General features: G+C 41.4%; 1 protein-coding gene across 1 annotated transcript in view; it reads left to right on the top strand.

Annotated features, from left to right (window-relative positions):
• The first annotated feature begins 672 nt into the window (after positions 1-672).
• The window catches only part of ncalda (neurocalcin delta a), a 69,161-nt gene continuing 52,183 nt past the window's right edge, over positions 673-17,650 (top strand). The window contains exons 1-2 of the mRNA XM_068735378.1: positions 673-826; positions 4,345-4,453. The gene's annotated coding sequence lies outside the window, so the exon portion shown is untranslated. The remainder of the gene's footprint in view (positions 827-4,344; positions 4,454-17,650) is intronic.

Genomic DNA, 17,650 nt, shown 5'->3' on the forward strand with positions numbered 1-17,650 from the left:
TAACCACGCTTTGTGACGGGCCCCTTGGCCTCTGAGCCTGTGCCCTGCAGGCCCATTCAGCAATCTCACCATATCTGGGAGTGGTTTCCAGATAAAAACATGTTCAATGCTGAATAACAGAAACACCAGTTACATCGCTAAATCCTGCATTTTTTGTGAATATTGGGTTTTTATTAGACTCAGTCAGAAGTGTTAATTCAACTCGATGGTCATATGGCATTTTTTATATTTACTTGTGATTTCTGAGAATCTTTCCCAAACAAGTTACTGTTACAAGTTACAGTTTTGTAGTGCTTGTGGTTAATGCAACTGTAATTCAGTCAAAAGAGATTAACTCACTATAGGCGAACCTTATTTGGTTGTCCGCTAGATGGCGGCAGAGTCCTATAAAGAAATTGTAATTAAATTACGCTCGCGGTAGCAAGACAGGAGATTAAGAAAGAACTCTCACTCTGCTCTTTTTTTCGGATACCACAAATGTACTCATACGTGAATTTCACATATTGCTTCCAGGATGGAGAATTAATGGAAATGTCGATTTTTGTTGAAACCAACTACCATTCGTGTCATGTTTTATTTTTAAATGTCTAATGGCAAACTATTTGTCTTGCCCGACGGCGCATGCGTTATTTCGCAGAGCCGGAAGATGAGCCAGTTTCCCTCTCACACATCACATCTTCACTTTATGATATCTTTGACTCTCTAACTCTCTACACTCTCGGACACTTGTTGGAGATACATGTGTTCCCGAGAGTCGCTCTGCACTTCACCGAGTTACCGGCAGATAAAGAAGAGGAAGCCGTCGGTGACATTTCTAACCTAAGTGGTACGTCCCCTGTTTGAGCTTAGCAAGTTACAGCGTTTAAAGCTCTTATTGGCTTGTTTCCGCTTACGGACCCCTTATTTAGACTCAATAAAACGTTGTTACATTGTGGTTAAGTCACTTACATGTAACGTTACGTTACTACATCTTCTTTACCTTGTTAAAATGAAAGAAGTCTCTTACAAAAAATACGTACACGTATACTAGCATTTCTAAGACGTTTAGCTAGCGAACGCTACCTCTTTTTAGTACACTCAGTGTGCCGTGTGTTGCTTTGCCTCGACGTGTCCAAAGGACCGTAGCATGTTAGCTCGCTATGCTAGTTGAGCTTTGTGTAGTAACGTTAGAGACACTCTTCTCTCTTGGGTTCCGTGTGGATGCCACAAGGTTTCCGATGTTCTGCGTTTGTTCCGCTGTTGTTACCGCGTGCCACGCTTATCACCGTATTATTACGCTCTCATTGTTGCGTATTTACGAAAATGCGCTGAAGATTTCTGCAGGTTGTGCTTTGGGGCGGATACAAACTAACACAACAGAACCTGTTATGCACACTAACTTGTTTCCTGTGCCTCAGGCAAACAGCTTAGAGGAATTCAGGTTGAATTGGAGTTGTATTGTTTATTTATTTGTTTATATTTATTTTTTATGTGCATAGCAGAAAGATGTTTCTCATGAGACCACACATTTGCATGTCTGTAAAGATGTGCCACAATCACAGCTGTGTACTGGGGAGATAACGGTTGGACAGTGAAAACTGAAATGAGTCATCATTTTCTTCATGTTATAACTTAAAGCAAGTAAACAATAATCATTTGGCTGCAGACCATCAGGACGATAGACCCATTTTCATAACCACATGTAAGCTGAAGTGCAGTCTGGGTAAATACATCCCTTTCAGAGATTTTGCAAATCACTGCATTACAGAGATGCCTCACCATTATATTGTATGTCCACCAGAGAGCAACTGTAAAATGTACTGCTTATTATGCAACTTGGTCACAATTCTTAAAATATATGTATATATATATATATATGTATATATATATATATGTATATATATATATATATATATATATATATATATATATATATATATATATATATATATATAATCTAAAGGATCAGGAATGTTTGTTTATGTTATATGTTTATGTTGTATTGGATTTTTAACTCCTCTAAAATCCAGTATTGGTTGGACTATTATCACACATTAAGGCTACATGTGAAGTCTATGAAGGGAAGAAGTTAGTTTAAATACTATTTTACCATCTGACGAGTATTTTCATTATCAATTGTTGTGTTTATTAATTGCTCAATTGCTATTTGGCCTATAAAACATCCAGAAATGTATATATCTTTTTAATAAGCTCATTTCAAGTTCCTTATGCACACAATGACACAATTATTCAGTTTACCTTGATGTGAGATAAGATGCAAGGTCAGCAGAAATCTTCACTTTTGAGATACAAACATTTGTCTTTTTCAGTTGGAAAATAATATGGTAAATCAGTTTATTTGTTTTCTATCAGCCAACAAGTCAATGAGTTGAGTGATTGTTTCAGCACTGTTAATAATGTATATAAAAACAACTGAAATGCATGTATACACCTCTGGTAGATGGAAGTTACAGCCAGTATTCTGCTAGATCTGGTGGGAGTATTACTCTGCCTCTCCTTTTATATATTTGTATGATCATTTACTGAGGATACTGCCTACACCACTATGCACAAGGGGAGCGTAGTGTTGTGGTTTAACATGCTCAGGTTATGATCATCAATTTCCCTCAACTGTCAGAAACAGTTTTTCAGCACGTCTCTAAAAATCTGCACCAGTGTGAACACGTGTCTGATACGCTAAATAAGTGTAAAACGTCTGGTCGCAGTGTTAAGGAGGTGTTTTTTGGTGGAGATCAATGACAAGAAGTCAGCGGTAGCACTCCCCCGATGGCTGATTTCTCACCAGTTTATCACATGCACAGGGAGCCAGATGAGCCCACATCTGGGGCACACATCGTCAGGCAGCTATTCCTGACAGCTGCAGTCAGCATCAGCGGGCCGGAGAGGAGGGAGCTGGGGCTTAATGGTACATTTGGTCAAATTCTACCACGGGGGGATTATGATGGGAGTCAGCCCTGTTTCACCCTATGTCAGATGGGATGCCCCCCCCCCCCCCCCCCCCGTGACCCTGAATAGGATAAGCGGTTAAAGATAATGGATGGGTGGATTATGATGGAGAAATAAAGCTTCTTTTTTTCAGTCTAGCTAACCTGTTTGTCAAACTGAGCGGAATGATACTTGTCTATTTCCTGTTTTTTTTACGTCATTCATTTATTTTTTCAAAGAAAAAAAGATTTACTTATTTTCAAAATGTGTATTAGCCAATTGTATTTCTCTTTGCGGGGGGGGGCGTGATTTCTGTTACACGCATGTATAGTTCAATGGTGCACAAGTACATCATTTAGTGTGATTGTTACTCTGCATAATTCTCAGTTCATCAGTTGAGTGTATGAACCACACTGCAGACTGGAGCCAGTGATAACCGAGGGACAGCTGTGTCCTATGAACTTCTGCACTCGGCTCCTGAGTGAAATAGCTGCTTCCTTACTGTCCTGCATTATTATACACTAATACTCTGCTTATGGGTCACATATCTCACACACCTCTTGCATGTTGTGCAACATCTGGTTTGACATCATCATATAGACCTTCTCTCAGCACCACCAACTCGGACTGACATTCCAGCAACATTCCAGCGATATTAGCTGGAATATTGATTGTTTTTACATTGTTATTCTTATTTTCATTGAAAAATGTATTTAAATGATTAGGGTGAGATTTCTGCAGGGATCTGTACTAAACAAAGACATGTTCTTCAGTCTGTAGAACACGATGTGCAGGCCAGGGCATCTCTGCAGCACCACAATATTACATTCAACATTTTGACACACATTTTGCCTTTCACAAATATTGCACCCTGCGATTTTGAAACTAGGCCGTAGTACGAATTTGATAACATTTCTATTAATTGTGCAGCCCTAGTTTTATTGCAAACCCAGTTGATGATCTAACGCTGCTATGTATGATGAGCTCGGATTTTTCAGATTTGAAATCCGTTTTCTGCTCAAAATTTTTGCCAGCAGCACTAAATAGTAGAGTAGTCTGTGTGCGTATGAGCAGCTTTGATAAAGCACATGAACAGAGGCTGTGATGAGAGCCGGTCGTACAGTAACATCATCCAAGCTTGACCCTCAGCCAGTGTTTCCTCTGACCCCATGTATGAACTCTGAAGTCACACCAGGATCTCATGCTTCTGCTGGGTCTGCAGGTCAGTGACCCTGACCCACGCGGGCCATAAGCCTGGACCACAGTCACAAACATGTACACTACAGCACATATCCACATTTCATACATAGGAAGTGCAGAAACACTGGTTTTGTTGCCGGTCATTTGGATATCAGTGTGACTTCAAATGTGTCAGTAAAACTGAGGTTGAAAAATGTGTGTCTTTTCATCTTTCATCAGGTGCTGTTAACTTTCAGCTCATTGGTGGACAAGGAAGGACGCCGTGAACCCGAACTCTAGACGGAGTGACCCATCAGTCTGAAACCACTCACCTGGGCTGCTCCACCTGGTGAGTGACAGAACTACAACGATTATAGTGGTTGTTACGCCTGGAAGGAGAATATGTGCTTAAACGTGTGAGTGCGTGCATGCACCTGCATCTGTCAGTCTGTCCGCAGCTAATCTCACATACTACTGGACCCATCAGCCTGATATTTTCTGTGCTCAGTTATGACAGCATGCTCAAGGACCTCTCGTTTTTGATGGTGGCGCTGCCTAAATGTAGATAAATGTATTTATTTAGTGCCTTTTTTATTGGTCATCTTCTTCCTGTTTTTGTTCTCATGTTGTCGATAAAAATAGATTTTACGCGCAAAACGCTTCAGGTCACGGTTGAACCCGTGGAACACAGCTGCGACTAGGGCCAATCTGCATAGAATCTGCATGAAAGCGTATCTGTTGTGTGAGACATGCAAGTGAAAGAAAAAAGCCCGGTACGCTTACGGTCTAGACCGGGGTTAGAACATTGTAGTTCTTATTCATTCAATCAAATACAAGCAGCGGTCGATGCAGACACACCTGGCAGAGATCTGCAGTCTACTGAGCAGACTTGTTTTATAGCTCGTCTAAAGTCATGAGATACTGTATATACGTGCAGGAGTGTAAACGTATGACATCAGTGTTTAGACATCGTCCTCGGTATCAGAAAAGAGCTGCATACGTTCGAGATGTCCCAGAGGACCGCCAGTGTAGACGATTGACTCCACCGCTGTGAATGCATCTTAAATAGGGCAGCAGGGCCAGCTTTTGTGTCAACAATTACATTGATTGCGCCCATACTTCATTTCATCACGTTGCCTTTTCTGTGAGCGCACAATTATCATGACTCAGTGCATTTGTTAGTGAAAGCTTTGTCAACACTGGTCTCAGATTATGGGTTGGAAAAGCTTTCTAATTCACTGCTTGTTAGATTGTAGAAGAGATTGTTCTGAGTGCCTCACTACTTAGTTAACTGGTTTACTTCAGCTCAGGACCAGTTCCACTAGATTTTACAGTTTAGGAATAGATGTACTGTGTCTGTACATTTCTCTAGTGGTTTAGTCAGTTCCATTTTGGAAAACCATCCAGATTTGTTAATCTCAGCTAATGAATCTATTATCAAACCTTTTACCTCTCCTCACATTAGCAAGGAGCAATGTAAAACACACAGGTGGTGCACGGTTCTGTTTTTTTAGCCGACTGTCGCCATCGCTGGTTAAATGACATCACAAGAGGTGATCATTGGGTAACGGTTCAAATGAAAGTTAGTCTGTTGTCTGGTCAAACTGCTCCCTGCTGCTGGTTCTGTATTCAGCAGAAGATTGTTTGTGAGTGAAGACGCATCACTCTGTGACACCACTGTACTCCAGCTCATGTCAATTTGATTGTTTCATACCAGATAGATATTAATCTCATCACCTTCATTGTTCTGAATCTGCACTTTCAGTACTTTAAGAGTAAGTAGCTTGTGAGCTCCAGTATGCTACAGCTGTTGAATGAATGAAGATACATATAATGAACAATATGCTGCTCATCTCATATCAGGTAGAAGGCTGTAAACATCCGTTAGGCTCCCAGTAAAAACGGCCGTGTTTCTGACAACAAAAGCACATTAAACATATTTCAGTTGTAAATGTTTTATCCTTTAGTCACTTGAAAGTTGTCATATTGTTGAAAGGTAAACCTAATGAGATTTTGATAAGAAATTCAAATGGATTCAAAGTAAGTGGGTTTGATACTGGATTTGAATTTGTCCACATGCTATTGAACATTTGACATGGTTTAGGTATTTGATTAGGATTCTCACTGTTGAGATATTCCCTCTGGAGTTTTTCCAGAACCATGACACACTGGAGGGATTATAAATCTGACCCAGCATTAGCTGCAGGAATTATAGGGTGAGAGGCCCACACCTGGATAACTACAAATACATGTTACCAATGATTCTACAATTATACTATACAAAGTAGTATGATTGTCTACACTGGACTACTTCAAATAAAGTCAATTACAAAATATTGTCCATATCAGGGAAGGTTATGATGCAAATTAATCGTGCTGGGATCAAGAGTAGGCATGTCATCATAACTTTATGTAACGATAATCCTGGTCAAATTCACTGTGATTCATGATACTATCTCAATAATTATCCTAATGTGCTTCAAACTTACATTTTTATAAAGAAACAAATATCCTTTTTAGTAAAGATCAAACAATCAAATAATCCTAAACATGGTAATCATAAGGTCCCACTACATAAATGAAGGATTGATAAATAAAAAACTATTAAATAAACAACATTTTCATACTATCATACTATTTAATCATACTATTTCTGATCACACAAGATTCTTCTAGGCTCCCCTCACCCTGCTTACCATCTTCTTAACTTCTTTTGAAAGACTGAACATCATGAGAACCAGGGCAGATTCAAATTCTTGAATCCGGATTGAATCTAGAATCGTTACGTTGCTATAAACTATGAAGTGAAAGACAAAAAATGTCGTCAGTAAGCAGGATGAGAGCAGTAGACGCGCTGTAACGGCACAGCGAACATGAAGGAATTCAGCCGGGGCCGACAGCACGGCATCACTTTGGGTTGGTTGTTTGCTTTTCTTCGGCTCCTCTTCCTTATCAAACAGGGACACAGTGTGGGAACCACTGTCCATGCTTGTCCTTCAGTTTTCCCAGGATGGACAACACAAATTGTTGGCATTCCTCATCTAAACCAAGGACACATCTATATCACTGCTAACCCAGCCCCCTGTTCCTTATAAGAACGTCCAACAAATCAAATTACTGGCTGATATTATTCATTTTGTGATGTTCATTTTAAACGTCGAGACTGGAGAGGTTGAGGGGGGACAACATCAGATCTGAACCTACGATGTCACGGTCACATGCTACAGTGTGTGCCCCCTCTTGCTGAAATTTTCCATGATGTCCCGTGAAGAAGACAAATATCCCACTTTAATATTAAATATGGAGGCATGCCCTGCATGAAATATCCTCGAAGCACCAGCGCAGACACAAATATCCCAGCAGCCCTCCCACCCTCAGTACCATAGACCGTATATAAGAAGTGGACGTAGTCACCGTGACGTCACGCATTGCTTTGTGGACTGCCATTTAGAAGCCTCGACATCTTGGATTAAGGCCGTTGCCATGTTGCAAAAAACCAATGAGCGGAAGTGACCATATTCGGAGCAGTGATGTAGAGACGTCTCTGGTAGGGCAGCAATCTTTTTGTGCACTGTCCCTGACCAGTCCATTTGATTTAATGAAAAAATCACTTCATTTTGGCCTATTTTTTTAGATTTAGTCACATTTTCATTTCATTTGTAATTTGTATCCTTCATAGTTGGTCCTGTTTTAGTTACCAAAAGTACATTTTTTTATTACACTTATAGTCATGACTTTAGTCAAATTGTTTTGTCTCTTAAGTTGAGGATTATTTGTATGCCTCTGAGCCTGAGCCATTATGTTTTGTCCACTGAGGTTGTCCACTCTCTTGGAGGAATTTGTGCCAGGAATTTGGCACAAAGGTCCACCTGGAATCAATGTTGAACTGATTAGATGTTGGTGATCAAAGGTCACTGAGACCTCTCAAAACACCATTTTGGCCTTAACTCAAGAATTTACATGCTAATTGTGACAATATCACACAAATGTCTAATAGGATAAAATGATGAAGTGATGATATTTTGAACAGACGTGGATGTGAACTGTAACTTGACATGTTGGCGGTGGAATACAGCAGTAATTTCAGTTCTTTCAAAGTACTACTTCACTTTCATTTCCTTTAAAACAAAACATCACTTTGTAATTTAAGCTTTATCAGCTATAAAGTTAACCTGGAACATTTAGGATCGATTAAGCGGTGATCCCTGCTCCTACATTGTTCAGTAGGGAGCACCAGTGCTCCTAGCCCTGATAGTGGATGGAGGGATTACCTACCCATCATGCCGGGTGGGTCACAGCGAGCCTGCAGTCCATACATGACTGACTGAGGACATCTGGCCATGTGACTGGTCGGATGCCTTTCCCTGACCTGTGAGTCATCACAGCTGTACACAGCAGCCTGTCTGGTGTGTCAGATCCTAACAATGGCTGACATTAACTTAACTGAAACCTGTGCAGTCTGCAGCACACACACAGGCTCTGGTGGCTTGCCTTGCACTGTGTATTTGTATCATTGTGGTGGAGAGTACAATACACAACTCAGCCTTTTTCACCTGTCTCTTCAATATAGCTGAGTTTCTCTCTTAAACAAATGCATTTGTATATAATTAGAAATTGACGTACCGTAAATTCCGGTATATAAGCCGCTACTTTTTTTCACACGCTTTGAGACTGCGGCTTTTACAACGATATGGCTAATTGATGGATTTTCACAGGATTTTCACTAGCTTCCCGCCGCCAACACATTTGACCTCGTCATATCAGAGCAGTGAAATTACCGAACAGTTCACAGTGGACCAATGAAACTGTTTCGGCAAACTCACTCACACTTAATTCTTCAGATCACCCATTTTGCGCTTCGTGCACGCACCCTCATCATGGAAAAGACACAAAGAAATGCATATGATACGGCTTTCATGTTAAAAGCTATCCGTCTGGCTGTCGAAGAAGGAAATAGAGCTGCTGCACGTACGCTCGGCATCAATGAATCGATGGTGAGACGCTGAAGACGGCAGCATGAAGAACTGACTCGCTGCAAAAAGACGACAAAAGCTTTCAGAGGCAAGAAAAGCAGATGGCCCGAACTTGAAAACGCTCTTGAAGACTGGGTGAACACACAGAGAGCAGACGGCCGAGGTGTTTCCACCGTGCAGATCCGACTGAAAGCTAAAACAATCGCCACCGAAAAGAATATTGAAGATTTTAGAGGTGGACCATCTTGGTGTTTCAGATTTATGCAACGAAAAGGCCTGTCAATTAGGGCACGGACGACTATGTGTCAGCAACTCCCTCCTGACTTCAAGGAAAAAATTACAAACTTCAGCGAATTCACTCAAAGAAAGATAGCCGAAAATTCCATTGGACCAGACGACATCATAAATATGGATGAAGTACTTTTGACGTTTGACCTACCTCTCACGACTGTTAACAGTGGATCCTAACAGCGTGGAGCAGTGTCAAAGAATCCACCATCACCAACGGGTTCCGAAAGGCTGGACTGCTGCGTGATGAGGCGGACAGCGCAAGCTCAAGGGCGGATTTGCCTCGGGAGGAAAGTGACATTGAGAGCGCAAACGAAAGAGAGACTGAGTGCAACGAAGCAATTCTGAGGCTGTTTAATTCCGCCACTGAAGAAGAGGACTTCAATGGTTTTAGTGCACAGGAGGACATTGATCACTCAATCAATCGTAGGTTCCTGTATTTTCGCCGACAAAATGTGTGACGAAGTAATTACATACCTTCAGGCTGTTCAATTCCGATACTGAAGAAGACAACTTTAGTACTGTTAAAAGCACTGTTCTGAAAAAAAAGCATTTGCGGTATGTATGTAGTTGTGGATGTTACTGGCATTTATTTAATTAAAAGTTTAAAAAAATCTTTCCTGTAACATCTTGCCGCGTTAATATCTCATGTTTCAACGAGGACACCTGCGGCTTATAGACAAGTGTGGCTTATTTATGTACAATTTATTTTTTCTTTTAAAAATTACCAGGTGCGGCCTATATATAGATGCGCTCTATAGTCCGGAATTTACGGTAGCCTTTTTCTAATTATTTTATTCAAGGGCACCACAGGAAGAAATGAAAGCCAGTCACTGAGTGCAAGTGTTACACCAGTCTGTCTGTCTTTGTGGCATGACACAACAGTTTACAGTTGTACCCTGTTGGCAGGAACAGTCACAATGAAGTGCTAATGAATTGCCTGGACTGTGAAGTCAATCCTCCTATTAGCTCTACGGATTCATGTAGACCGAAGAATCCTGGCTCTGTTGTGGGGTTTTTTGTCCATGTGGTTTAGGGTTGTTGTTCTTACACAATCATCTTCTTACAGCTGATCATATTTCTTTTAAAGGATACCCATGTGTTGATATGCCTAGTGAGCCACATCCCTCTGCAGCCTCTCATTCATATGTCAGCTGTACGCACCAGATGGTTGTTAGAACTCTGTGTGTCTGTCTGTCTCTGTCTGGCATGACTTCCATCAATGGAGATCAGATAGAGAGACAGAGACTAACTGCCAGTGTCTAACAATCTGGTGATGGGCTTCAGGGCCTGATGCTAAATAGAGCCAAATTTCTAGTGTTACTAGCTCTCCTTAAGTCAATTATAGCACAGATTTCATGTTCACAACGTAACATTATCAGGGATCTGCAAGTAGAAAGCATAAATGCTGATGTCCTGATCGTATAGTTTTACTGAATACCGGTCGATAACGATCGTCAATAAAACTTTATTGTCCACAACCAAGGGAGGTCCGTACGGACCACAGATCGACATCGGTCCGTTACACCAGCAAACATTAATATACACATCAGAAGCATTTAAGTGCTGTATGATTGATGCCGTGCAATGCTGCTTTTCCTTTTAAAGGAACAAAACTCTGAGCAACAACACAAACACGTGGAAGCACTTGAGCAGGACACAGCGTTTCAGTGGAAAACTGGGCCACCCCATTTAAAGATTCCTAGAACCGTCACTGTTTAGCAGATAAAGAGCCCGATAAATTCCAGAAGTTTGTGGAAAGCAAAACAGAGCTAAACGGAGGGAGAATGTTGGACGTACGTCAAACACACACAAGACAAGACTCTTGTTTGGATGCAACCGTTTGCCTACGTCATATCAGCTTGTATGTCAGTGTCGTGTCTACAGCTTGTTTTCACTGCCTCCAAATGGCCCCAATAAAAACCTGTTATTGCAGGTTTTTAAAAGCAAATGTCTTTTAATTGGCTTTGTGAAAATCAGCTAGAGCATTTGGATCTAAAGAGCTTACTAAAGAGGTCACATCTTGGGCCAGTTTCAACAAATTTGCGACAACATGCCAGCTAAAACCTCCAACATGAGATCATTTTCTCTCGCATTCATTTTGACACGTTTAACTAATTGAAACGACCGCTGTATTTGCAACCCATGCTTAAACATGTGAGAGGACCTGTGGGACTCACAAGACAATCATTTGTGAAATGTGACGATAGTGTGATTTGGGATCTTAGAAACGGGGCGCCGGCATCCCAAAGATGCACTTTGTATATAGTCAGAGGTCAAAGTAAATGACGTCATTGTCAAATACAAGTGGAAATTGTCTTCTGTTAACATCGCCCAGGTGATGCAAGTCAGTGTGGAACATCTACCCCTGTGGGCAACATACCACGGTGCATCCATGTATGAACTGCCTTAATGGGCAGCAGCTGTGGCATTTCACAGTGATCACTCTTTGTCTCTGCATGTCCCTCTGTCTGCTCCATATGTGGCTTCAAGCGTATATATTCAGCACGGCACATTCAAAAAATTTAAATTTAGCCAAAGATTGACCGAAAGTCTGTTGTGTTCAAACCCGGGGTATAATAGAATTAGCCCAGCCCCGGCTCCCTGTCCCCACAGCGAGGAGACTTTGTTCCTAGTTACTAGACGTGAAACAATCTGCCCGTATGAAATGCACTTTGATATTTTTCTCCATGATAAACGATCATTGGCAGAGTAAAGTTAACTGTGCTTGTTTTCCCTCGTTGCCGTTGCTAACATTGTGTGTGTGTGTGTGTGTGTGTGTGTGTGTGTGTGTGTGTGTGTGTGTGTGTGTGTGTGTGTGTGTGTGTGTGTGCGTAATCTTCTAAAACAGCTGCTGAGTATCACTCTGAGGCCTACTTGGTCTCCATGCCCTACATAGACTGAGATAGACTAATATACAATGAAGAAAATACACTTTCATTTTCTTTTTTTCAAAGAATAAAAAATGACAACTTGCTGTGTTCCACCTGGATAGTCTAATGTGACCATCATCAACACATTATATTGATAACTCAGCGGACAAACGGCATCAAAACTACTTATATATAGTCTCTAAACAGTGAACACACACAACTGAAATGCCAAAAATTCTATGAAAATAAAGTGCATATTGTATTCTTATTATGTCACTGATCACTCTTTTACTAAAATGCACTTCTCACAACATCGTTTGAAAATAAAGTGCATACTGTATTCTTTCCTTCTTCTTTCTCAAACATTTTGAATCTGAAGTGGTAAAAGCTGTGTGCACCATAGCACCCTTAAACCACACACTCCATGACCTCACCAGTTACACAGCGACAACCTAAACCAAGGCCAGAGGATTGTCAGAAGGAGGGGGGGGGGGGCATCTTATGGCTGCAGGAGAGCGGAGAGGAGTTGCTAAGCTTCACTGACAGGCTTTGGCTTCACACCTCGGCGTGCCCTGAATTAGACAGGGCTTTCCCCGCTATGTGAGAATGCTGTGTCGTGGCTGGAACGCCCGGCACAAGTGGGATGACTTGCATGTGCATTTGACTTCAGAGGATGACCAAGAATGCCTGTTATTTTAAGTATGAACTCCTGGGTGTCGGTAAAGTCATTGGCAAACATTCACTGAAGACCTTTGACCTTTGATCTAGGTTGAACACGTGGTTCTAGCAGGCTTGAAAGCATGTTCATAAGTGGCAGTAATAAATCACGCTGTCCTGATAGAGAGGTACAGACAGAGCAGCATTAAGAATCATACGGAGAGACGTCAGTCTCAAAAGTAGTGACAAATACTGTCTGACAACAAATAGAAACAAATTGGCAGCAAGGCTCAACTTTTTTTCACCACCGTATTATTAGTAAATAATTTCAGCCATCTCAAAACATTTTCATTGTTTTACTTTGTTATAGTCATCTATAGTGATTATTTACATAAAAACACACAATTCAGATGAAGTAAATGATTGTGTTTTTATTGAAATATTTGCCTTGATATAAAAATATCTCGGCATTAATAGTTTTAATATGCTGCTTATAGCTATTGTGAGGAAGTTCAACATGTCATAATATCTATCTATATTATATTGCTGTGAAAACATCTCTGTATTTATTCATGTCATTTTACAAGATTACCTTTGAACACATCATCATAGCGTTATAATTTACCTTCGCCCGATGCTCATTTTTACTCAATCGAGCTTGAACGCATATCATGTCTTAAGTCAATGCAACCTCCGCTAACATTAGCTGCTAGCTCGGCTATAAGCAGAACTGTGCGAGGGAGAGACGAGCCAGTCACCGCGAGGACTCTGGGCAGCATGCATGAGAATGAAATACAATATCATAACCGTTTCAGGTTGTTCCAACACAGCTTATTTTCTTGACTTGCAGAAGTAACAAATTACGAGCGCCTCACGTAGTAATGTGATCGCCAAACATGAGAGTGATCGCTCTCGTGAGCACCGTAATCATTAATCTCTGTCAGCCGTACACACAATCTTTATATCTGTGCATCATAAAACAGGCATTTGTCACTACTTTTGAGACTGATTTCTCTCCATATTATTTGAGCTTAATGCTCCTCATCCGTTTGTTCTTCTTCATACAGTTTGTTCTATTTAAGCCACATTTATGATCATAATTGATATATTACATTCATAAACCTCTTTATCTGTTGCAGGTGAATACACAAACACCGTACAAACACACACACACACACACACACACACAAGCTGGGCCCACATCGTCTTTATGTAATGTCCCAGTTTGCCACCCGGTGTGCGGTAGAGGAGAGGTAGGATGAAAGCTTCTTGGAGCGACAGTTACATGAGAGAGGATCGGTAATGAGGGGGCTGGAAACCGTGACAGCCGGTCTGCTGCAAGAAGGAGGCTGAATAAGAGGAGGGGGCTACTTGTAGGAGTATACGCCACAGCAAGTATGGTAGGAAGACAACACATTGCAGCCGCAACCCAGTTTTTTGTTTTTTTTGTGGAGCAGATGAGCGAATGAGCAAGCGTGTCTCGTTCATACACCCACACTGCCTGGGCTGGTGTCCGAAGGGATTAGCAACGCATTGTTACGTCTTTCTCTGTGTTTCTTTCTGCGCTTTAGGTTGTTTTTAATACCTCGCACCACTTCGGTATACATCCATTCCACATCCATATTACTTTGGCCTTTGGTGAAATCCCTCCCTTCTATTCCTATGTGACAAACAAGACTGTCTCTTTTTGTTGTTGCAAAGTGTAGTCCAGATTAATTTCATGTACCCCAACGCACCGCTGGGGATGGAGGGCCAGCTAGTGTGGTGCACTTGTGTGAGCAGGTAGATTACTTCAAGGCAAGGCCAGGTTTATTTATGAAGCGAGGCAATTCAAAGCGCTTCACATAAAACAAGAAAAGCTCGGAGACAAAGTGCAAAAGAAACACGTCATTGAAGGACATTTAAATACAATTTAAAAACAGTAAAAATCTAAGAGAATGGAAAATAAAAACAAGCCAAAATAGGATAGAAGTTACGGTGTAAGAAACGATTAAATAAATGTTTGTTCCAGATATATGGAGCGTAAACACTGAACACTGCTTCTCCATGTTTGGCTTTGACAGAAAGCAGATCTGCACCAGACAACCTGAGACCTCTGGATTGTTCCTAATGTAGCGGAAATAAACCATTCGGTGCTTTATAAACCAACAGTAGTTTTTTAAAGTCAATTCTTTAACCGACAGGAGGCCGGCGTAAAGACTTAAAAACTGGAGTGATGTAATCTACCGTCTTGGTCTCAGTGAGGACTCCAGAAGCCGCGTTCGGGGAAACCAAACGCCATCCTTTCTTGGGTTCATAACATCCTCTGGAGGCACTCGGGAATTTCACAGAGAAAGAGATATTTTTTTAAAAGGAATTTTGTTTTAACTCTGTGCTCGTTGCCAAAGCCCCTCACATTTAGGACGACAGATCTCGATGGAGAGTTTTAGAAGAATATGTTGTATTCGAGCTCTCTCTGTCTCTGTCTCTCTCTCTGTCTCTCTCTCTGTCTCTGTCTTTCTCTTTCTCTGTCTGTCTCTCTCTGTCTCTCTCTTTCTCTCTCTCTCTGTCTCTCTCTTTCGCTCTCTGTCTGTCTCTCTCTTTCTCTCTCTCTGTCTGTCTCTCTCTCTCTCTCTCTGTCTCTCTCTCTCTGTCTCTCTCTCTCTCTGTCTGTCTCTCTCTCTCTCTCTCTCTCTCTCTCTCTCTCTCTCTCTCTCTCTCTCTCTATAATGTGAAATATCTGTCCAAAACAGGGACCTGCATGTGTATGCAGAGTCATGGTCAATTTTATTCCTAGTAAAAACATTTCTTTATTGATTTTCATAAAGTACACCACCTGCCAAATTTACATATGGTTGGGATCCCTGTGTCACACCACAGTGCGAGCTACCGTGATTCAGAGCCTGTCGTTTTTTTGTCATATGCACAACAATTACAGAGAGTCAGATCTCAGGCTCCCCATTTGCGTAAAAAAACAAAAGATGAGAAGAGTTCAGGAAAATAACTTTATGACACTGATATGAAACGTGTTACCTCATTAAACCCGTTTCAGCCCTTGAATTACATCATTACCTTGTTCAGCTGCCAGTATCGGTTGTGTTTTGTCATATGTATGGATGTGTCATCCTCGTGAATGTAAGAGGAATAGAGCTCAGGAGCTTGCTGCTAATGAAATGTTAATCCCTTGAATTACACAGTCCTCTTGCTCATTTGACACCACTGCTGGTGTCTGATGTTTTGCATCAATGCACAACACACACACACACACACTGTTTTTTTGACTTGAATATGGTTCTAGTTTTCTACACCTGATTCTAACGCACCAAACACACGGAGCATGTTGCCATGGCATCAAGGAAAAGGCTGAAGTCGCTCTGTTGTCGCATTTTGTTCAAAGGCAACCTGAGCTCTCCAAACCCTCTTCTGTCTCTCCGCACATTCATTTCTATTATGGTGCTTTCTCCTCTACCCTGAGACTGAAACCATGTGTCTCCACAGGGGAGCAGACCACTTCCTTTTAGAAACGGAGACATTTTTAGAAACTGTAAAAAATGACATCATCTTCCCAAAAAACAAAAGCCCCAATGTTATGGTTTCAAGATCATGCTGTCTGATTACAATGATAACCTCTTATTACAGTTTTTCTTGATTGCTTTGATGCAGCAGTCAACTCAAACTCCACATTTTCAAAACAGTTAACACACAGGCCAAAACAGTGGCACTCATGGTCGAAATGACACATTGTTTGCAAAAGGCTCTAACCGTGCCAAAACATTTAAAATATGCAACAAAAGCAAATTTTGCCTTCAAACAACACAACTTGCAAACAAGTGTATGAGCTCTTCCAATCAACCATTACACAGTGGACAACAAAACACAAAATACAGCACTCAGTGCGAATCAGTGCACCATTGCTTGTCATTGTAGCCAATTACTGTACGTAGCTTTCATGCCAGTGCCATTTGTTGTCAAATTTGCCTTCTTGCGAAGAATTGGATCCAGAATCAGAAATGCTTTGATGCAAATTTTATTGATTCCATTGATTCTTTTTTTCAAACTGTGGCTGAAAACTGAAATACTTTAAATATTACACAAAATACATGTAAACCAAAATAAAATCTATTACAGTAAAGTATAACAAATAGCCACGATTGATACTCAGTCTCTTCTGTCTTGACGATGGGGCCACATGGCCTCATCCACATCACATTCAATATCCTCTCTTGCAATGCACCGAGGGAAAAATCTTCTTGCATGCCTTATCCAACCTTGACATTCCTCTGCACCTATTTCTTGGGCAGCAGCAGTCATTGCATTCAGCAAGGGCATCTGCTCATAGGGACGGTGATCATAAACCTTCCACCTCCAAGCACTGAAGAACTCCTCTATGGGATTCAAAAATGGGGAATATGCTGGAAGGAACTGCATCATCATTCGAGGGTGTACTGCAAACCACTCATTGACAAGGCGAGAGTGGTGGAACGCCACATTGTCCCAGATAATGACGAAGAGTGGCATGCCAGGCCTCAACAGCCCTCTCTCCTCAGGTGGGATCAGCCTGTCATGAAGTGCATTCAGGAATATTATGAGGCGCTCGGTGTTGTATGGGCCAATAGTGGGGATATGGCATAGGACACCATCATTGGAGATGGCAGCACACATGGTTATGTTGGCGCCCCTCTGTCCTGGAACTGTGATAGTGGCCCTGTACCCAATGAGGTTCCTTCCACGTCTCCTCACTTTACAGAGATTGAAGCCGGCTTCATCAACATAAAT

Source organism: Cebidichthys violaceus, unplaced genomic scaffold (genome assembly GCF_023349555.1).
Source record: "Cebidichthys violaceus isolate CVI_PGR_0920_01 unplaced genomic scaffold, fCebVio1.0.p SCAF_7, whole genome shotgun sequence".
Lineage (NCBI taxonomy): Eukaryota > Metazoa > Chordata > Actinopteri > Perciformes > Stichaeidae > Cebidichthys > Cebidichthys violaceus.